The sequence below is a fragment of the Lampetra fluviatilis genome, chromosome 34 (genome assembly GCF_964198595.1).
Source record: "Lampetra fluviatilis chromosome 34, kcLamFluv1.1, whole genome shotgun sequence".
Classification (NCBI taxonomy): Eukaryota; Metazoa; Chordata; class Hyperoartia; order Petromyzontiformes; family Petromyzontidae; genus Lampetra; species Lampetra fluviatilis.
Genome location: NC_136308.1, coordinates 8,306,906 through 8,329,572, shown reverse-complemented (window position 1 = coordinate 8,329,572; position 22,667 = coordinate 8,306,906). Strand labels below are relative to the sequence as shown.

The 22,667-nt window shown below is 44.1% G+C and overlaps 1 protein-coding gene across 2 annotated transcripts in view; it reads left to right on the top strand.

The window, feature by feature from the left end:
• The first annotated feature begins 3,426 nt into the window (after positions 1-3,426).
• Positions 3,427-22,667, top strand: part of LOC144944349 (contactin-4-like) — a 111,697-nt gene continuing 92,456 nt past the window's right edge. Inside the window, exon 1 of one of the 2 annotated variants that reach the window (XM_078872448.1) lies at positions 3,427-3,731. The gene's annotated coding sequence lies outside the window, so the exon portion shown is untranslated. The remainder of the gene's footprint in view (positions 3,732-22,667) is intronic. The other variant, XM_078872447.1, reaches the window with a different exon arrangement.

Sequence of the window (22,667 nt, the reverse complement as noted above, 5' to 3'; positions counted from 1 at the left end):
TTTAAATCAAGAATGTTTGAAAACCTTATGCTATGTTTCAATTTGCACATTCAAGACATTGTTTATTATTTAAGCATACATTGCTCAGAAGCCTTGTGTTTAATGAATGGGAAAACACTACATGTTGCTGTTCTCTACGTCATATGCGATACATTTAAAATGTGTGGATGGGATTGCTTGCTTTTACGTTTTTTATGTGCACCTAGTATTACTAGTTAATGGTAGTACTAGTTGCCAGTAATCGTGGTGATGAATACAAGTCACTAATGGTTGAGGATGTCACCCCTACTCACCCCCTCTAGTGGATTTGATGAATTGACAGATTCAGCTTTGCAATTTCAAGAATGGCAGTTCCTCTATTGGCTGCAGGGGCACCACGATTCCATTACGTGCGAAATAAGCAAGAAAACATGGATTCTTACTTGTGCACTTCAATACATGTACCATGATATTTACAATAAATATTAATACAACTATCCCTTACTTCAGATTACTAGTAGTTCCTGGTAGCAGGCTTCACCCACTGCTGATTGGCTTCAGTGTGACATGCCATAGGAGGCAACTTACTTGGTTCACTGACAATGGTGATAAAACATCTTTACGTATTTAGCAAGAGACTGAAAGCGAAATATAGCTTAATGCTAACCCTGCCATATGAGTGAAACCAAAAAGTTTTAAGATTCGAATTTTTAGGCCTCAAAAATTATATTCGAATCTTCTAGTTTTGAGCCAGGGCTATTTTTATTCGAAATTTCAGCTCTCCGGCCTTTCAATAATCACTTACTCGCTCACTCAGGCAGTCATTCATGGATGACGATATGTTCTAGATGGTAGATATGAACAAAAACAACATCGGACACAAACCTAAAACAGGCGAGGCACTTTAATTTTCATTTTGATAACATTTTATCATCTTCAAAATGAATAAGCGAATAAACAAAAATGCAGTCCCCAAACACCGCGCATCATTTCATCTGGTCAAGAAGATGCGATAACAAAAATCCAAAGAAACAGCTACTCCCTCAACGAGCTATTTTCTGGAAATTAATGGAGTATGAACAGTACATTTTTCTCATAGCAGATTTCCAGCCTTTCCCCAAGGATTCGTATGGCTTATCCGAGCGCCGCGAGCCTGGGGCTAGAGTGAGATGCCGATTGTATTTCCTTGTGGGCAATATAAAGCCAGAGGAATCCCTCTGGAGTAAAATGATAGCCAAGAACCCAGTACGTTGTGAGCAGGTGCTTACAGCACCTCACAAGGCTCTGCAGCACGGTACGGGCAGCCTTAACCCTTGCTTGGAACAAACACATTCCACTCCAAATCGGCAGATATGGTGAAACAAAGGCACTGCAAGGGTGGACTTGTTTAATTTTGATGTAGTGAGTTTTTACGATGCTATTACAACTGTGGACATTGTCTTGTGGACTGCAAAGAATAAGTAAGGGACATGTGGTGGTAAAAGTGCAGCCCTACAATTACTTGCCGATGCCACTGCTGGAAGCTCTACATAGCCTCTCTACAGGGATATTATTGGCCTATTCTTCCACGCTGGTCAAAGAATGCTAAAGTCTAGTCGAAGCTGCTCACAAGTTTCAATAATTGTTTAAAAAAAAAAAACTATAAATTTGGTGCATTTTTTTTTGGGTTAGATCGCGTAAATATATAAATGTGTCGTTTAAACCCGCCACCACCCGACACAGCCAACTAGTAAGGGTTGTCACGTAAACAGAACGTGCCAATTCGTCACTAGTACAGCACACCGGTGTGTTGGAGAGCCAAGCCACAACATTTATAATCCGAGTACGACGTTTCGTCAGTAATTACAACTAGCTTCATCAGGCGAAAGCCAGATTTGTGGAGAAGTCCACCTGTTTCGTTCCTTTGTCGCGAAAGCCTACGTGTTAAATCGGTGCAAAGGAGTTAATATCCCTGAAAAAACATCGGTTCGAATGTTTGTCCTGGCTATGGGATTGCAAAATGTATAGCCTACAATTCCTATTATGAATCTAAATAGGGTCTAAATATATTATTTGATGGGCGGACGTTTTGGTTATGCTATTCATTTTTGTTTTACTTTAGGATAACAATAATAACAATAAAACCCATCCCAAAACGCACCTGTCTTACAATAAGTCTTTGCATGTGTCTTTAATGGCAAGGTTCATTAACCTTTGGCTGTGTAGAGACGAAGCGACTCTCTTTTAGAGGTGCTTCCCACCTTCGTTGCAGACATGCATTGCCACTGCACATTTGACACAAGCTGACGGCTAAAATTACGTGCCTCCGTTAGAAATTCCGCCGTATGTGATCCTTCCCCGATCTCGGGCAATGGACTGCTGGAATTGGTGCAATGAAAGGCAGCGTCGTTTAATTGTACACTAATAGGAGGTAAGTGCACTAAAGGGTACCTTGGAGAAATGGCACAATTATGTCGATTAAACTTGCTCCGGATGCTTTGCTTTCTCACAGCACGTGAAACGATATATTTTCTTTTTATTTGTCACTTTCAATGGAACTGATATCTTACGTCGTCAATAATATATATATATTTCTTCCAGCGTGGTGCCATAAGGATGCTTGTCTTTGGCAATTACGTGCTTAGAAGGAGAAAACAAAGGCAGTTGGGGGAAACATCTTGGCTGGAAACAATTTTGCAAATGCTCTGCCCTCACCCCGGCGTAGCGTTAACCACTTTAATTGGTGCGATGTTAGTCTTGAGAATGGCCTGTCAAGCAAAATGGTCAACAAACAAATTGCACATTTGTTTATGATATATTACATCTCACTGTGAGTCACAATGCTCCGATATATATACACACACACACACACGTGTATATATGATAGCAGTTGGTTGTATAAAACATGTGGGTGATGATAAATTAATCTAGGCAGCAGTTAGATAAACAAAACATTTCCTTTTAAACCCATTTCACCATTTTTGGTTCGGGATGAGCTGCTCTGTTTCTCCAGTTCTCTGGTACCCACGCATGCAGGACAACAGTCCCGCTCCACATTCCCCCACGTCCCTTGTGACGACGCACACATGACTAATAGCGCTGCGGCGTCTTCTCGGAGCGGGATAAACTAGCGAGGAAATCTGCGCGGTGGAGAGAAAAGCTGCTTCAACGTGGTTGCGCATTTTCCCTGCCGCCGAGCGGTGGAGCTAGTCGTGGTGGCATGACGCGCAGCCCTGACCACCACGGTAGCTGGCCGTGGTGCTGAAGCGGGATGCTAACCGTGGAGCTGGGACCCGGTGCCGTACGTTACGGAGTGCTGCCCCACAGGCTTCTGGCTTTGTGCGCCGTTTTGTTTTTCTCCGCTAGTCCGGGCTGCTGCCCCCCTCCCCCTCCCCGCCACCCCCCCCCCCCTCTGTGCACCGCCCCCTTTCCCCGGACTGCCCAACCAGCGTCCCGCGCCCGCCTGTGATTTTAATGAGGCTGTGTGATGAAGTGGAAATAATTTCTTGCAGCAGCAGATCCTCTTTCCTTCACTTCCCCCGTGCAGCGCTGCCCGTGCGGGCCCCTCTCTTGTTGCGTGGGCTGGTCTGGGAGGGGGAAGTTGAGTGTCGCTTGCCACTACCCCGTAGTAGCGGGCAGGCGGTTTGTTCAGCTGCCCCATTCATGAGTGATTTTTAAAACCCCATGCGATCTCAGCGAATGGACGGACGTCAAGTCGTTCGGTGAGAATCTGCATAGCCGAACCTGCATTCCTGGAGTTGTCGTACCGCGAGGTAAACGTTTTCTCTATTATGTACTAATCGTTGTTTTATTCAGGCATGTTATATACCCTCTGAGCGTGTGAAATAGTATGGTCTATAGGGTATTACAAATAATAGTTTTTTTAATCAAAATTCATAATAACCTGGTTGTGAGGAGTTGGATACAATGTAACACGTGTTATAAATATTGGAGGATTTTTTTGGTATTTAATGAGAACAGCGTGGATCGGTAGTTTAATGCAGTTCTTTTAAAATATACGAATGATGTTTTACTTGAATACTGCCCTTTTTGTCTGTTTCAATAAAATGTCATGGATGCAGATGTATGTAATTACAGAGACACATACATGCTGTGTGCCTCAGAGAGAAGCAAAGCATGGATGGTGATGGTGACGATAATGACGATAATATTTACACCAGTACATCATTAATGTTGTCAATAAGTACGAATTAAACGAGAAAATTACGAAAGAACGCGATAAAACACAGAAGTAAACATCGTTAAAACAAACAAAAAAACATGTCAAGCAAGAGAAATATGTGTTTGCCTCAAAACCAAACTAGAATGCATAATTCATGCCTTAAGTGAAACAAGCAATCTGCAATGCAATAAATAATTGCATTGCCTTCAAGTCCATTGTTAATGAAACAATGTAGAAAACCACACAAGTTGCAGGAATGGCGCAAGCCAACGGGATTGATGTTTCGTAACATTAAAGCATTAACCTAGATACTCCTGAGATGTTATCCTCTGAAAAAATAAGCCAGGGTTGTGGCCGCTGATAATTGTGCCAGTGCTTGAACATCTTGCCAAGCCACAGGCATCTTCAGTGGCCCAGCCACTCTAATTAATTACGGACACCGAGTAAAACTGCACGTAATAAAATATGAATGAAAAGCTTACATTTTATACTAATTCCGAATGAAGCGACAACCATTTTGCATTGACTAATAAGCATATTATTGGAGCAGGCTTAGGTGTTGCTTATTTGTTTTGTTGTTTATGTTGATCATTACTGCAGGGCTACTGCACATTATCTATTTGGTGGTGCTTTACTGGATTAATGAGGGGCTCTATAATGATGCCAAGGACCGGTTTAATGTCTGTTAAAGGAGCTGCTCCTTATCACCTGGTGTGAACCGATAACCTACAAGGGAAGAATCTCACTGACCAAAGCACTTTGTCTTAAATGCTGTGATATTGCCTTCAGAATGACAAGAATTTGCCTTGGGGATGAAACGAATCTACTTTACTGCCCTTGTGGTTCTGTGTGCAGTGTATGCGCTCGTAACCACAGAGGGGACATGTCAATTTGGATTATGCACATGATGGATGTAGTTGTGTAGGTATCCAATTTCTAAGCTCGAATATATATAAAAGAAACAAAGCGTAATCAATGTTGGCTATTCTTTCCATACTTATAGTATTTTGCCAATTATCTTTGATGTATGCTTCCAATTGTGAACAATGAGCACTTCATATTAATTTAAACGGTTTGTCTGAAGCTCACAGATATACCCATGCATTTGTTTTCCTAACTTAAAGGAATACAAAAACTAAATATATTTGAAATGTAAATAATTCTCAAAATTGGATAATTGAACAATAGTTTCGATCCTTACCTTGACTTGCTTTCTGGCTTCTCAGCGGAATATAAGGGGCTTCTCTGTGAAGCGTCATTCTCTTGTCGGTTTATAATGATTTGCTCAGGAAACCGCAATGTGCAAATGTGCTTACTGGCTGGCAGTCCCTTCAGTGCCCTCCTGTGTGCTGTCAGTGCATCCGTTCAATTGCAGCACATGGATGACGGTAAACACACTAATTGCCAGTTCTCCCTCTGTTAGAACACAGCAAATATTGTGGCATTGACCTTTTTTTTTTAACAAAAACCACCACCGGTATTCACTACTGTATTCTCCCACGGGGAGTCTGAAGTGGGCAGCGGACGTATCATGAATTCGCTGGCTTCTCGTGCTGACACAGGAACCTGGTATAATTCACGGTGGCCTCTTTTATGTTCTTCCCATGGCTTGGACAGCGGCATGGATGCGAGGCTCATGCTTCCCGTACATTCGCTCGTGTGCTTGTGTTTTCCCGTGCTTGAAATTTGGCGTAAGCCAAGATTTATTTTTAAAGCTTTACACGGTGCATTATTAATTTGCAAACGGCACCAGCCTATGCAGCATTGACATAATTTATACCACTGGGAATGCTATCTCTGCTGCATACTGAAAGAACTGACCTGTGCATTTGTGGTGTCTCTAAGCAGCACATTTCACAAATATTAACATTTAAACCACATTAACTTGATTTTTCAAGGGTGATGCAGGGATATCCTCTATATATGAGGTTGCCCCGTATATATTGGGGTATTTCCATGCCTGTATGCCCTTGGCATGCCAACTCTGAACTTAAGTAAATCTATAATATGACTGCTCTCTTGCATTTTGTCCGTAGGCAATTCAATATTTCAGGTGCGATTATTTTATACGACTATTATTAAGATTTATTAATTTTCGTCAAGAAAATGTTCACATCGGTCATTATCTTCATCTAAGCAATCTGCAGTAAAAGCACTGTGCTCTGCCTTTCATGGGATTTAAAATGGACAAAGGTGGATTTCCCTTCATATATTTTCAGCTGTAGAGGATTTCACTGTCTGCCTCTTAAGGATTGTCGAGGCATAAGGGCCACTTGCATCCAGAGGACAGTGGGTGAAGGACATTCTGCCATCCATTGTACGTCGCCACAATAATTTACACATCTTTTTTTTTTACCAAGAAAAGCCCACTGAGCTACGTTGCTCTTTTTCAGAAGCGACTTGGTCGCAATTGATAGCTCAACGACGTTGCTTAGCATGTGGACATTTATAGCAGCCAAATACTCTAAATGCGTGTTTCTAAAATGTGGAGGGAAAAACCGGATGACCCGGACAAAAATCCACGCGACCACGGTGAGGACATGCAAACTCCAAATATACATTCGTCAGGGTCAAGATCGAACATACGACCTCCTGTTTACCAGACGAGGTAGTTAACATCTCGTCATTGTGGCGTCCCATGTACAGCACCAGCCTTTTGCTGGTGGCACGCAGGGCTGGCCAGGGTGCAAAGAGGGCTTTCCACAAAACAGGGCCTCACATGGGCCTGTGTTGTTGTTGCTAAAGGGGTCCAAGTGACATCCTGCCTTGGGCCTCCAGGTAACTCCAGGTGGCCACTGATGCCATCTGCCTCCCATTCTCAGGGCTGGTCAGCAGGCCTAGATGGTGGTTGCACACAGTTTATATTGGGTGATATTGGCCCTTCCTCATGTGCTCTGAGGAAGGGCCATTGCTTGACATGTCACTGATTGTATATGTTTTTTTCTTCTTGGTTATATCGGTAAAGTCACGTAGAAGGAAAATAATAAAATAATATAAATAAAACATAATAAAAATAAAACTTAATACAATTATTTTATTATAAAATTATTGTATTATGTTTTATTTGTATTATTTTATTATTTTCCTTCTACGTGACTTTACCGAAAATTATTTTATTAAAAATGTATTTAATAATGTTTTATTTTTATTATTTTATTATTTTCCTTCTACGTGACTTTACCGAAAGAACCAAGAAGATGAATCCCTGCAGTAACGAAAGCTTTAAATTGTATATGTTTGTTTATTTGGGGGCAATGCTATCGATGAGTGTGAGTTTGTTTTTATTAAATGTGTTTGTGCATCAATGAATGTGTTTAACATTGAGCTAAGAAGCAATTTTGCAATGGCAACTCTTCACAGTGATGCAGAGCAGCCAAGCCAGACGTGGCCAGCGGGGACAAGGATAATGGCAGATGTTTACAGTCCCCATAATAGACGGTTAGATTATCCACGACCTAGTGTATGCAGACCTAGGTAACCTGGTGTGCGCAGACCTGGAGAAGCTGGGTTAGATGATTTCACACGCGCAGCTAAATCCCAGGTCTGGCTCTACAGTACTGCAATCGCGCACGTATAGTCATGAGTGTTCCTGTTTAACGTGTTTATCAATCTGTTTGTGAATTTAATTATTAAAATGCCTTTATTTGTTTGCTTATTTATTTTTTTTACTCGCCCTGGCTGTAACTTTTAATGAGCCTTTACAACCTAATGCAAAATTGAATTTTTAATAATCGTACATGCTCCCCTTAAATTAAGATGAGATGTTTCGCTGATGAATTTCACAGCCGCTCATTTATATGCATTCAGCCAATCTTCGATCGCGGTGTCTGCAGGCAATCAACTATTGATTTTAATTACCAAGGCACTCTGTGTGCCTAATGAACTTTTGTTTCACTCCAGAGGCCAGCCTTGGATTTACCCATGCATTTTTTGAAATGCTATATTATTATTAATAATTCACAGCCCCTTTGTCAATATACTATTGGATGAAGACTTCTCCATGCATTGTTGTTTGCGGGGAGAGGAACAGGAAAGAGGTGGTGGTTCTTCAACTATACTTCACCATGTTGGTCAGTGCACATTCATGGAGGAGAAAACCAAGGACCAGGTCAAATATCCCTCTTCACTGATGTTAGCCGTGGCCCGTAATCATTAAGCTAACCACTGCCACCGCTGTCTCCCAGAATATATTGTGCATTGGTAACAGGGGGTGCCCAGGACTGGTTGTTCAGAAATATTAGAATGCTGTGCAAGTCTATGATATCGCCTCACTATTTCACCAGCACATTTTGTCCAATGCAGCGAGACAGGAGCATAGGGCATGCCTTTGATTGTCGTCATCAAAATCCAAAATGCTGTCAGCGGCATTAGGGTTTTCAAGAACACATTACTGACAGGTTTTAGAGCAGCTCAAAGGAAACGTCATGGCCCGTGTTAAAGAGCCCATTCTCTGCTGTTCCCTCGCGGTGCTGCATGGTTAATTTTATTCTGAGCATCTGACAATGGGAGGCAAGAGGTGGTGCAGTGGTTAGCGCGCTGCTCTGTAGACTCTGGAAAACCCGGAGTGCGATTCCTGTCTGTGGTCAACATCAGTGGAGAGTGGTATATGAACTGGTCCTGGCCAACCTTTTGCGTTTGTATTCTTAGGTTTTTTTTCGGTAAAGTCACGTAGGTAAAAAAATAAAATTAATAAAAGTAAAATAAAAATAAAATAAAAACCACGACGACGTTTCGGAGGCAACACAAGCTTTATTTTATTTTTATTTTACTTTTATAAATTTTAATTTTTTACCTACGTGACTTTACCGAAAAAACCTAAGAATATGAATGCTTGCAGTCACGAAAGCTTCAAATCTAGAACTTTTGCGTTTGCTCAGAATCAGAATATATATTTAGTCCTGAGAAATCCCTTAAGCTATGACTGGCACTGGATAACATGGTGAAGCATGGTAAATTATACTCCGTAACTAATACAGTATGGGGATTCATCCAGCAGTGGATTGATGAACGAACGGCCATGAATCTACTTAAATGAATAATAGACACGCACAAATGCTTACAGATGCAGATTCTCTCTAAATAATAGTTCACAAGACAGCTCTGAATTGCGGGGAATGTAATGCGTGCCACAAAATTTTCCATTTTATTTTATATTTTATACAGCTTTTGATCTACAATACCAATGACACATTCGAGGTCTTAATGAGATTTTAAGTAATTTTTGTGATTTTTTTTGTTCTACAAAAAAAAGCACAGTGTTTAGGCAAATGTGTATTACAAACACATGGGTTAGTTTATACCTAGATATATCATGTCAAGGTATTAATTTTAAGGATTTTACAAGCATAGACAGCAGGCTAATTCTTTCTAATACTTTCCCACCTACCGTGTTTGTATTCCAGGCTTAAGATGTGATATTTAAACACTGTGGCACCTTTTTTATGCCTCTCTTACACAAGATAACGCTCCGGTATAATTAGCGAATATACACGTGGTGTTTTAATATGTGCGACGAACGTTAATTAGGCAGCTTAGACATCACAATCAGCTGTATAATTGCATGTACAGCACGTGTGGAATGCATTAAGTATGTATTTATAGAAAGGCTGATGGCATCTTTACGGATGACGCATTAACGGTGTGAGGATTTTTTTTTCTCCGACTGGCAATGTCCCATCTGCAATTGCCCTGCTGTTATTTTCAGTTACGTAAGGCTGTTCAGTAAAGTGTGTGTAAGCACACCTCTCGCTGCCTAGCACTAACGCAGAAAAGAAATGTTTTATAAAGCTGTAGCCGTAATGACCTTTACTGTCAAATTACATTCCACTAACACCGTGTCACTGTTGGCATATAGAAGCAGGTAAATTGAATTCTACACAGGACTCAGCCGATCGTAACCCGCTCCTGACAGCCCTGACACGAGGCTCATCTAGCTCAGCGCTCGCTAATGCATTTGCGTTGTTACAGGGACGACGCTGGAAATGCATTTCACACTCATATTACGAGCACCACACTACCGCCGTATCGCTCTTCCAGATCGATACGATGTACGCGCAGCATTGCCGAGCGCGCTGCTGCTGCTACTGCTGCTGCTACTGCTGCTCCGCAAAATGGGATTGCTTCCTCCGAACTACTGATCACTTAGAGTGTCTGCCGCTACAAATGTGTTGTCACACGGCAAAAAATTATTACGGTGTTTACTCTGATGCTTTTGTCCTTTCCTTGAAAATGTTTAAATGTAATTTCCACACAAATGAAGTTAATAGATTCATTTATTAGATTTTTTTTTTTATTATTTTCGGGCAAACCTGCCAGGCAGAATTTAGATTCGAAAAAAGCGCTCCTACGATTGCCTGTGCACGTGTCTCTCCGTGTGTGTGCATATGGGGAGTGGTAGTGTAGCGGTTAGCGCGCTGCGCTATGAACCTGGCGACCCGGGTTTGATTCCCGCTCACGGCTAACACCAGTGACGATTATCTGAACCGGTCCTGGGCCTCCCCTAGGTCGACTCAGCCTTAAATGAGTACCTGTGCGGTGTGTAAACATCGCCACTGGGGAGACAAAGGCGGTCGGGCGTGGTGTTGGCCACCCACCCCCTCGTGTGCCGTTGCCGGCCTTCATAGGTGCTCGCTAACAGCACTTGACCCTACAGTCTGCTAAGGCTATACGGGGGATCTGTGTCTTTGTCTTTGTGCATATCTGTGAGTGCGTATGGGGAGCGTCCCTGCTCCAGTTAGCACGTTGCACTACAAATCCGGCCACCCGAGTTTGATTCCCTCTCACGGCCACCAACACGAGCGACGATTATTTGAACCAGTTCTGCGCCTCCCCTAGGTCGACTCAGCCTCAAATGAATACTTGGTGCGATGTGTGAACATCATCACTCGGGAGACAAAGGCGCGGTGCTGACCAGCCGCATCATGGTGGGCTGTGCCGGCCTTCATAGGCGCTCGCTAACAACTGTCGGTTCAGGCTATATGAGGGTATTTTGTGTGTGTGTGTGTGCGTGCGTGTGTGTGACATCAGGATGACAGTGCAGTTGGCAGCCATTGACACCAATCAGCCAAATTACCCGAAACGTTAACCATCTCCGCGTCCCATCTGCTTCAGAATCTCATGGAATCCCAGTCATTAAAATGCAGGTCCTTAAATAAAATGGGTTCTGTTTAGCCGTGCGTGGCAACCAAGAGCACACCAGAGTAAGCACTGCTATTTGGAGGATTTTGCGAAAAGCTGCTTTGTTTACGCATAAAAAAATAAACCTGTTGAAAATCGCTTGGAAATGTTATTTGAAAATTATGGAGGATCTTCACCGTGACCTCAAATGTGTGATGTGACAGCAATTGCACCTTTTTTTCTTATTCTGCCACTGGAGAGTGACGCTTTATCCTCTGTGGAGGGGAGAAGAAAAAAAAACTCTGGTGAATTTGTGCAGAGGATAATGATCCGTCGTCACTATGATTTCATGATTTTCTTTGTCCTTTTTTTTGCAATACTCTGTCACTCGATGAAAATGCAGCAAAACCTCTTGATACCGTTTCCACTTTGTGAATATCCTCATATCTGACATTTCCTTTTTGTTATTTCCCTGATATATTACATGACAGTTCACACTGTGATTTAACATTTTGCACATCCAACATTCAATCTGGCTGATCCACCCAACAATATTATATCTAGGTTGCTCTGTACACTGACAGATAATTTGAATGTGGTAAAGATTAAAAGTCGAGGTGCAACCTTGCCAATTGCTTGCTCACGCCACTGCTTGTGGAAGGGTCTGCACTGGAGGTAGCTCTAGAGAACCCCTCTATAAGGTATTTGGCCTACTCTTCCATGCTGGCCAGATGTAAGAGATGTGAGTACTCACACTTTACCGCAACCCGCTGATCGACTAACCGCTGGTGGCCGGAGTCACATTGGATTGAATAAAACTCCCATCATTGTCTCAACAACCACGCTGGGTAATTGAATAGAACCACTGACCTGTGGATTGCAAATCCAGTGCACTAAACATTGCACCACGCCAATACCCTTGAATGAGTTAGAGAACAAAACTAATTGGGGGGCATTGTGGGAAGCCGAAGACACCTTGAAGGCCCTTGCTAAGTTTATGCATCTCCCTGAGCAGTTCCCGTCAAGAGGCACCGCTTGGCCCTTGGCAGTTGTGTGAGGAAGTTCAATTTACAACGCGTCAGAGGCTCCGCCACCTGCTCAGGTGGCATTTATTGCCTCGTCGCATGCCAAGGGCTGGTTTATTAACCCTTTAGATGGTGCATTTGCCCATAGGGGGCCCACTAGTGGCCAGAGGTCGCAACCGGGTACCCGATACCCGTACCCTACCCGATACCCGGCTACCCGTACCCGGCCGGGTACGGGTACCCGTTTGCAACCCTGGTGCGGCCGGGTACGGGTACGGGTAGACCGTGAGTCACTGGTGAGTAACCGTTTGTCACTCATTTCCCAACGTCTTGTCTCCTCTCACAATTCAAGTTCCTAGAATCAACCCACCCGCGCCTGCAACATGGTTTCATCCCAGAGGTCGCAATCAGGTACCCGATACCCGTACCCTACCCGTACCCGGCCGGGTACGGGTAGAGTACGGGTACGGCCGGGTACGGGTACCCGTTTGCGACCCTGGTGCGGCCGGGTACGGGTAAGGAATCAAAACCCGTTTGCGACCTCTGCTAGTGGCTGTCCCCATCACGCAGCACTGGAGTAACACAACAGCTTTAGAGGCTGCAGCCTGAAGGGCTTGGGTTACGATGACCCCACAGAAACATATATATGCTACTTTATATTGGTTGAAATACAGTGCTGTAGTTCTATGATGAACCCTGTAGACAATTAGTTTTTTTTGTAATGAAATACATGGCAATACGATGTGTATTATGAACAGTTACGTGCCCACATTACAATTAAAAATAAGCGTCAGCTTCGATTTAGCTTTACAATTCAACGTCACTTAAAAAGAAAACACTCGAACTGAAATAACGCAGTGGGAATAGCAACAGGGCATTTTAGTATCATGCAGTCAAGGAAAACAATTTAATGAACAAAGAGGGCCCTCCAAAACTATAACAGCCTCGGGCCCCTATTAAACGTCATCTGGCCCTGCCTGTGCCTTGTCCCATATGTCAGTCTCTCCCTTCCGTAAAACTGGGTTGACTATAGCAGCACGTGAAATTATATGGAGCACGTGGAGATTCCACGGACCCCCATCCTGAGTGCCGTAGAACAACTCCCGATATCATCTACGGCCTCTCTCGACCACATGGGATACACGCACAAGGGAAAGGAGGCAGACTTAGGAAGAAAACGGGACTCAATTCGGAATAACCCATTTAAAACCCCCCTGACATCCGGGATCGTTGATCCCAGTGCTACGAAGACACACACTTTATTAACTGCGTGAGTTCCTCTCCCAGGTAAATGTGTGCAGCTCTGTACTCTGCCATACGTTAACCACTACGCCCCCCCCTATCCACCCTTCCACCCCCACCTTATTTTCAGCACCCCTCGTGTTAATAAAAGATGATCATGGACAGCCATGTAAATTACCAAAACAGTGAGCTCTGTAAATACGGACGCGTATGACCTGTGACGCTGGGCAGTGTATGTATTGTTGGAGTTTACCATGCGTCATGAACGGAAATAAAAAAAAATATCAACAAAATGAATTGAAAGACTGAGTTTCCTAAAATACTCGTGGTTGAGTGTGTAATTGAAGTAACAGAGGGACAACTCAGAATTGTATCCATTGGAGCGCGCTCCGTAACGATCGCCCGAGCATAGATAATGTTGTAAACGCATTGCGGTGGACATAGTGTGAAGACAGGGGTCCCATGGGCAACACATGCCTAGAGATTTCACTCGGGGGGGGGGGGAGATGGGGGTGGGGGAAACACACACACAAAACAGATAACACGAAGGAAAAAAATGTATTTAATGATTTTTAATCCAAGTTATGACCGATGCTGCTGTTGTGTCATGGTCAGCACACTGGACCTTGCAATCCAGATGTCGGTGCTTCTATTCCATCTTCCAGGGTGGCAGTTGGAACAATTGGGGCAATTTTCTTAAATCCCCTCCCGCCTCCCACACCCCTCCCTGCTTCCTCGCCACTGCTTCTGTCCACTCAGCAGTATAAATAGGCGCAGCCACAGCGAGTCGATCGGCGGGTCATGCGAGGTGGCTTGAAGCGTGGTCGCACTCTCCATCCCCTTTCAGGACATCTGACCAGAGTGGAAGAGTCGGACTAATAACGGCCAATGGGCTCTTGAGAAGACATTCTTGCCGGCAGCGGCATGAGCGAGAAATTTTAAGGCCGCACCTCGATTTTTTTTTATCACCTAAATAGCGGTCACGGTTACGACTCAAAAATAATTTGGTCCTTTAAAATTGTATCATCTTTAATTTACCGTGAGTGGCCAAATGTGTTTATTTGAATTAGAATAGGGTTTCCCCTTTGTTCTGGAAACAAAACAAGTGTTAAGATCATCATTGGAACCTCATTTGCCAGTAAAAAATATGATAATTGGTTTTTTACCCTTCTATCTGGCAACAAAACTGACACCTTTTATACAAGGAGTCATGTTTGCATAGACCACAATACCTGCAGCCATAATGCAAACAAAAAACATAACTCTGATAATATATGCACTGTCCTTGAAGTTGATTGGTCCACACCCGAGACAGCTTTCCTTAGAGCCTAGTCTCACATGGGTTGGACCAGATGACGCCAAAAGGCGCACAACTCAAAGACAATGCACCATCAGAGTATGAGAGCTCGGGGTAAACATTTACACCATTGGAACCTCATTTGCCAGTAAAAAAATCAAGTGTTAAGATGTTTAAACACCAAACTGAAACCTTTTACAAGGAATCATGTCTGTATTAACAACAATCCTTGTGGTCAGAATGCAAGCAAAAAAACATGCGTATATTACCAGAGTATCATCTTGATTTGAAGCTTTCGTGGCTGCAGGAATTCATACTCTTTGGTTCTTTCGGTAAAGTCACATAGATAGAAAAAATCACTAATAAACCACGACGTTTCGATAGCAACACAAGCCATCGTCTTCAGGTGAAACAATACAGCAGGCAGACCGCTGAGGAGGAAATGTAGCGAGAGAGCTACTGCAACCAAAGGTTATATAGACGTTTGTGGTGGGTACAACCCAAGGGTAAGTGAGCGGGACTAGGGATGGAATTTGCAAGTGAATGTAATCGCAGAGAGGTTAGGGGTTGGTGACCTCGGCTAATCTGAAGAGGGGGGGGCTTCCGCAACGGGCGAGAGGGTGGGGGTGACATTTAAAGAGGGGAAAAGGTGATTTTGACTTCACCGAACGAACCAACGAGTATGAATTCCTGCAGTTACGAAAGCTTCAAATCAAGATTGAACCACTTCTACGGGGATGATTTCCACACAACTCAGACGTGACTTCAACCGAGAAGATGGATGCAAAATTTAGCAATCTTTGGAAGGACGTTGATCAACCACGTATAGTGTTAACTGTTGTGTTGGCCGACTCTCTGAGTTGCATTACATTTCGAAGTTTGCTAAGTTTTATATATTTTTTTCTCTTTTTTCTCTCTATTACCTTTTTCCCTCCGTAAATTTCACCCCCACCCTATCGCCCGTTGCGGCAGCCCCCCCTTCCCCCTCCTCGGATGAGCCGAGGTCACAAACCCCTACCCTCTCTGCGATTACATTTCCTTGCAAATTACATTCCCAGTCCCGCCCACTTACCCTTGGGTTGTACCAATCACAAACGTCTATAACAGGTCCCTGCGGGGTGGGCTGGTAGGAACGAACAAATGAATGGCTATAATGAAATGAAATGGCGGGGGTACGATACGAAGGGAGAGTTTGAGGCCTAGTTCTAGGCTTTAGGCCTAGCTGTAGGCTTTAGGCCGCTGTGAGTTATTTTTTTATTTAAATGTTTTAATTAAAAACTATCTCAGGGAATTATAAGGGAATGTTACACTTGTTTAGCCAGGAAAGCCTCACTGAGTCTAAAGGTTTTTGTAGGGTCCTGCCAAGTGTTTGCAGTAGCGGGCGATGTTGCTACACCTAATCGGACATCGGACGGACGGACGATATAATCTATTGTAGGCTGGTTCACTTCGTTCCTACCAGTATAACCTTTGTTTGCAATAGCTCTCTCGCTACATTTCCTCCTCAGCAGTCTGCCTGCTGTATTGTTTCACCTGAAGACGATGGCTTGTGTTGCTATCGAAACGTCGTGATTTATTAGTTATATATATTTTTTTAACATCTTAACATCTCATTTGTTGCCAGAAAAAAAGAGGAAAACCTATTCTCCTATTTTGGTACTGGCTAAGGAGTTCCCATGATATTTATTTGAATACCCATGTATTATCTTTGTCCTAAACGTTGTCTCGAGGCAATTGGTAAACAACATTATTATACGATAACTGAATTCACTTTCCTGTTTGCCGTGGCCAAAATTAGGTTGTGAATAGTCAAGGGAGCCGCTTGCTGGAATGTGACCTATTTATGCAAATACTCCATAAGTAAGATACACACAAAGAGAGTAAATCCGAACCATGGCTCCAGCTCAGGATTAGTAATCACACGTTACACGAGCCGGTTATCAATCAATAAATCGATGATGTAATTCATGTATTAATGGAGCAACACATTTCACAACGCATTAATTGCAATATTAATTGACGAATGGGAGACGATTTGAAAAGCATCCTTAATGTTTAATGAAATAAAACAAATTGAACAATAAAAAAACCTGGAGAGTGTCCAAAAAAGAAAAGCGTGCAGAGATGCGTGTTTCGAATTGCATTTAGAGACAGAAAGTGAATCACCTGGTGGAGAGAACATACACACGTTACGGACATCATTCAAGGTGTTATGACAAAACGAGTGGGCTTGGGCAGGACACCTCGTGGCGCAAAGGGATGATGGGCACTGGTCATGAATAGCAATGGCGTGGCAGTCGAGGAATAAAACGCATTCCAGTGAAAGTCCACGGAGAAGATTGAGCGATGATGTAGATTGTTACATTGCGATATCGTAAGAGGATGGTGATCACTCGAGGAGGCCCATGTCTAGCAGTGGTTTCATGATGACTACTGTTGAGGACGAATGTTTCATACACCAGCCAAGCACCGATTTGTGCACGAAACAATAATATTATTCAGGAACAAACATCACAATCAATAATAATCATATTGCTAATTTAAAATCTGTTCTCCTAAGAGGCTACAGTGAGGGAAACAAGTATTTGATCCCCTGCTGATTTTGTACGTTTGCCCACTGACAAAGAAATGGTCAGTCTATAATTTTAATGGTAGGTTTATTTGAACAGTGAGAGACAGAATAACAACAAAAAAATCCAGAAAAACGCATGGATGACTTTAAGATACAGATGGACCATGGTAGGATAGGCCATTTAGCTAATGTACAAGAGTAGGTAATGTGGAGGTGCCCTTGTCTGTTGGTCATCATCTGGGGCAAAGACCTGGGCCAATGACTTACAGGCAGTGAGGGGAGATCAGGTGATACGACAGAGGGGGGAAGAAGAACAGGAGGGTAGTTGTGAGGGCGGAGTTGCTGGAGCGTTTGTTACCGGTTGCGTTACCTGTGGGTTATCAATACAAGATATCTTTGTTGAACACTGCGTGAGCGAAATCCTTTCACAAGGAAGGTGCAGCCCTGCAATGTCCTGCTCGTGCACACTGCTGGCAGAAGGGCCTGCACGAGGAGGAGCTCTACAGAGCCCCTCTCAGAGATATTGTGGCCTACCCTGCTACGCTTGCTAGACATCGTCGGAAGAGCTGGAAGTGCCCACATTTTACTTCACCATATGTGACCTGCGTATTGATTAGTTGTGGCGTACCCATTTATACTGCTGGGTGGATAGACGCGGTGGGATTATGGCGGGGGGGGGGGGGTTAACACATTCCTGCGGAGGGAGCTGGTAGGAATGTTGGGTTGCTCGGTCAATGGCCAGGGTCAACGACGGCGTGGTGTATTCCGCAAATATGCCCGACTGTGAGGGCGGGCACAAGCCGGCGTGAGTAGGTTAAACGTTGAGTTTTATAAGGGCACCACGGGGTGACCAGCCCCTCCCCACCCAGCCCCACCCCTCCCACCCCCTACCCAGCACCACCCTCCCCACCCAGCCCCTCCCCACCATACCCACCCAGCCCTTCCCCACTCAGCCCCACCTTCCCCACCCAGCCCCTCCCTCCCCACCCAGCCCCTCCCTGCACGACGGACGGACGGACACAATAATCCCTTGTGGGCTGGTGTAACCAAGAGGTTCCTACCAGTAAGAAACGTGCTCCACGGTTTAAACTTCCGTGCCAAGGAATCCAATCGAACACGGCAGCATGTCTCGTGCACAGATATCTATTTTCTTATAATTGCATTTTGTTTTGTTGTGCCACCGCTCATGTCTGCTGCATCGAGGAGCGCCCAGGCATCGTGAGCATCCGAGTCTTATTGCTGAACATTCAAGCTTGGATTCTGCACTAAATACGAATGCGGCTGAATGGTGTTGTAACATTCAACAGTTTATGAATGCATTCACATTGTTGTTACTTTGTAGAAATATTATAATAATTATTGTTGTATTTTGATCCTGATATGTATGCATGAGGACCCACAAACATAGCTCGTGAACAGCCCACCCAGCATTTGAAACACAAATCAGGGCAGCCTTGAAGCCTAAACTGTATTGTATATATTTGCAAACTTTTCTACGCCATGGTCAATGCTGCTTTGCTGCAGTTTCAAAAACTAATTAACATGTAAACAACACAAAAATAATTAAACAAGGTTGTTTTAATAAAAATCTATTTAGACATATAATGAAAATTGCAGCCAATACATTTCCTTTATTAAAATAAGCTTAAAAGATCTCTTCAATTATTTCAAAAGTTACCACATTTTTAGATTAAATTTCTCGTGCAATGCCTCATTGCAATACATTTATCATAATCATCATATACAGCAAAATACATATATATATCTGCTGTATACAAATGTATCGCATGCCACTTTGAAGCAAGTGCATGTAAATACAACACAAATATGTATGTTTTCTTTGCTCATGAGTATTTTTGAGGCTGGCTGGTTTGGTGGCTGCAAATACCCTGCCTCTCCTACTGCAGCCTTTCTACCCAGTCCCAGGCTTTGTACGCACGATCAGAACCTCCCCCAGGTTTTCAGTGAGGCCTGCATCGCTTGAATAGAGGCTGCCGTCGGGCGCGGAGCTTGGCTCTGGTGGGTGGATGAAAGAGTGGTCAGCACTCCAAGACGCTGAAGCGGGAATCGCAAAACAGTGCTGTACACATTGTTTTTTAATTAACAAAAAGGTCAGTTTAACACGTAGCAGGCTTTCGCGACCAATGTTATTCATAATCAACGTTTTTGGGTTTAGATCGCGTTATTTATAAATGTGTCGTAACCCTCCACCACCCGACACGGCCAATCAGTAAAAAAGTGTCACGTTGACAAAAGACAAATAGTTCACTGCTTTAGCCCACCGGTGTGTTGAAGCGTGAAACCACAACATTTACAATTTTTTAGTACGACGTTTCGCTGATAATTGCATCCAGCATCATCGGGCAATTCGCCAGAATGCCCGATGCACGTTGTTTGCGAATTGCCCGATGATGCTGGATGCAATTACTAGCGAAACGTCGTACTCAAATTGTAAATGTTGTGGTTTCACGCTTCAACACACCGGTGGGCTAAAGCAGTGAACTATTTTTTTTTTGTCAACGTGACACTTTTTTACTGATTGGCCGTGTCGGGTGGTGGAGGGTTATGACACATTTATAAATAACGCGATCTAAACCCAAAAACGTTGATTATGAATAACAAAAAGGTTTTAGAGTTCGCCCCCCTTCTCCAATCTTTCGAAATGCACGAGGTTTGATCAACTCAACTGGTGTTGGCCGTGTACACTGACACGTTGTAATCGAATCATGAACTGGCCAGGTGGCTCAGGAGTTTTCATTTAGAGACTAAATCAGGGGTCTGACTGAATCTTCTTATATCGTGGAGCACATATGCAAGGGTCATTCCTCGTGGCATTGAATTCGGTTCTTTTTACCAGCCAAGTGGCTGGGCGCTAGAGTGAGCAGCTGGACATTGGAAGGTTGCAAATTCAACTTTTGTTCATGGTGACTCAGCGCTGGGCTTGATAGAATGAGTAAAATATCGTGTAGAAGTCATGTGGTTGTCCTATGGATAGACGCACCCCCTGCCATAGGAATCTGGACATGCCAGCACTTGCTGAAGGCTGTAAATAGGCGATGATTCCCGCATAAATGCCCATTTTGAGAAGGAAACCACTTTGACTTGTTTTTTTTTTACTTTGTGCTGCGACCCTACACAAAATGTAATCACAATAGGTGTCGAGTGCAAATCGCGTGGCCAAAAGTCAATTCAGCCCCATCATTCCTTATTGGCTCAATAAAATGAGCATCGCATTGCTGGAAGTCGACAGTGGTTTTCTATCGAGAGGCTGGCCTGCGCCACAGACTATGTGGCATTTCAAGCACTGACTCAGGGCCCAGGATGGAGATGGGCACGATCCCAGTGCTTGGTTAAGCACGTGTGCAGGACTGGATTAATTCAAAGCCTTGAGGGGCTGCAAGCCCGGGGCCTTGGAATTCTGCTTTGTAATAGTTACGTAACGCAATAATTTAGTGTAGCACGATGATGAATCCGAAAGTGTAATTTGGTAATTAAAGGCCCAGCATCACAGTCTTATATTACTACCAGTAATGTGCCGCACTGACAACGTGTCTCCCTCTTAACCTTGAGTTATGTTTACAATTAATGTATTTCATTTAAAAACTATAACTGAACAGCAATGGGGGTGTTTGGCATTGGACATGGATGATGGTATAACAGCGAAAGAGAAGGAATTTAATAGTGGTTGGAACCTCCTGGTTACACCAGCCCACAGGGGATTATTGTGTCCGTCGTGCAGGGAGGGGCTGGTGGGGAGGGGCTGAGTGGGGAGGGTGGGGAGGGGCTTGGTGGGGAGGGTGGGGCTGGGTGGGGGGTGGGGTGGGGAGGGGCTGGGTGGGGAGGGTGGGGCTGGGTGGGGGGTGGGAGGGGTGGGGCTGGGTGGGGAGGGGTTGGTCACCCCGTGGTGCCCTTATAAAACTCAACGTTTAACCTACTCACGCCGGCTTGTGCCCGCCCTCACAGTCGGGCATATTTGCGGAATCCACCACGCCGCCGTTGACCCTGGCCATTGACCGAGCAACCCAACGTTCCTACCAACTTCCTCCCCAGGAATGTGTTATATAAGGAGTCGCCCTCTAAAACTATAACAGCCCCAGGCTCCTATCAAACTTCATTCGGTCCTGCCTTTGAGCCCATTGCACACAAGGTACTCGAATATAATATTAATAGAAAAGAACGGATTCTTCTGGCGAATTGCCCAATGATGCTGTATGTAATTACCAGCGAAACGTCGTACTAAAAACACAATTTTAAATGTTGTGGATTCACTCTTCAACACACCGGTGGGCTAAAGTAGTGCACTATTTTGTCTTTTGTCAACGTGACACTTTTTTGCTGGTTATCCGTGTCGGGTGGTGGAGGGTTACAACACATTTATAAATAACGCGATCTAACCAAAAAACGTTTATTATGAACAGATTCTTAACGCGCGTGACGTGATGCGTGCATAACGAGCAAAGGCATCGATTTGAATCGACGAATCGATCCATCTTGACATGCTCACTGTGGATCACAGGACCTGTGCAAGCGTGTCTCATCGTTGTGGGGCCATCCATACGTCGTGAGGCCGCCTAAAGTAATCACAGTTCTGGGGCCCCCATCAAGGTTAATCAGAGCACTGACGGCGGAATGACCTACATTAGAGCAAAGGTACTTGGTCTACTCTTCCACGTCGATTAGACGTGTGATGGAAGAGGGGGGCGTGCACACACGTTACCCCACCGCGCACGGCCTGCCGTTCAACCAACGTTGGTGTGCGAGTGCTTCGAGGAACCGGTGCGATTGTTTCAACTGACCATGGCACACATCGTCTCCGGCTGCGAGGTCCGCCAGGGCGTCCAGGGCGTACTGGTCGCCCTGCGTGCGATGGAGTAGCAGCCTCTCACGTGACTCTCAGGCTACGTGGGCTGACGCAGAGCTCACAAATAACTTTGACGAACATATTTATTCGAAGCTTTCGTGACTTGCAGGAATTCCTCTTTGGTTTTTTCGGGAAGGTCACGTAGGAAATAAAATCAAATAATAATAGAATACGACGTTTCGATTGTCGTGTTGCGTTGTGTTTCTAAGTTTACTATGTTTTTTTCTTCTCATGCATTCTTACCTGACGACGGTTGCTTGTGTTGCAATCGAAACGTCGTATTATATTATTATTTGATTTTATTTTCTATGTGACTTTACCGAAATAACCATATTTCTGTATGTATTCTTCCGTGCGTATCTGGCGCGGTCTGACTGCATGGCAGTCACGCGCAAAAGCATTCGCCACGTGAG